Below are 988 nucleotides of genomic sequence, written 5' to 3'. Positions count from 1 at the left end.
GTCATTGGGTGAGGACACCGCAAGATTAAATCCATCATAAATCACCTCTCCCATTGCAAGATAAATCAATCTAGTTAGCCAAACCAAATCAATAGATCGGAGAAAAATATATCTTAATCATGCATAAAAGAGTTCAGATAAGACTCAAATAATATTCATAGATAATCTGGTCATAAATTCACAATTCATCAGATCTCAACAAATGCACCGTAAAAAAAGATTACATCGAATAGATCTCCAAGAACATCGAGGGGAACATTGTATTGAAGATCAAAGAGAGAGAAGAAGTCATCTAGCTACTAGCTATGGACTCAGTACCAGACGTGGCACTGCGCCAGGTGGACGTCGGCGGCGAGCGTCGTGCCGCAGGCGGCCTTGAGTTGCTCGACGGCCTGCGCCAGGCACGTCGTGCAGTCGGTGGCAGCGAGGTCGCCCAGGCATTGCAAGACCCCCTGCGCGCTGCTGCTACCTCTTGAGCACTGTGTTGGATTTTCCCGAAGAGGAGAGGATGATGCAGCAAAGTAGCGTAAGTATTTCCCTCAGTTTTTGAGAACCAAGGTATCAATCCAGCAGGAGACCACGCACAAGTCTCTCGTACCTACACAAAACGATAGCTACTTGCAACCAACGCGATTAGGGGTTGTCAATCTCTTCAGGTCACTTACGAGGGTGAGATCTGATAGAGATGATAAATAATATTTTTGGTATTTTTGATATAGAGATGCAAAGTGAAAAGTAAAAGACAAAGTAAAAACAAAGCAAATAATAAGGTGATGGAGATTGATATGATGAGAATAGACCCGGGGGCCATAGGTTTTACTAGTGGCTTCTCTCAAAAGCATAAGTATTCTACGGTGGGTGAACAAATTACTGTTGAGCAATTGACAGAATTGAGCATAGTTATGAGTATATCTAGGTATGATCATATATATATATATATATATATATATATATATATATATATATATATATATATATATATATATAT

The 988-nt window shown here is 40.4% G+C and overlaps 1 pseudogene; it reads right to left on the bottom strand.

The window, feature by feature from the left end:
* Positions 1-311: 311 nt before the first annotated feature.
* LOC119361030 overlaps positions 312-988 on the bottom strand; it is a 27,910-nt pseudogene continuing 27,233 nt past the window's right edge.

Source organism: Triticum dicoccoides, chromosome 2B (assembly GCF_002162155.2).
Source record: "Triticum dicoccoides isolate Atlit2015 ecotype Zavitan chromosome 2B, WEW_v2.0, whole genome shotgun sequence".
Taxonomy (NCBI): Eukaryota; Viridiplantae; Streptophyta; class Magnoliopsida; order Poales; family Poaceae; genus Triticum; species Triticum dicoccoides.
This window is presented reverse-complemented; position numbering and strand designations above follow the sequence as displayed.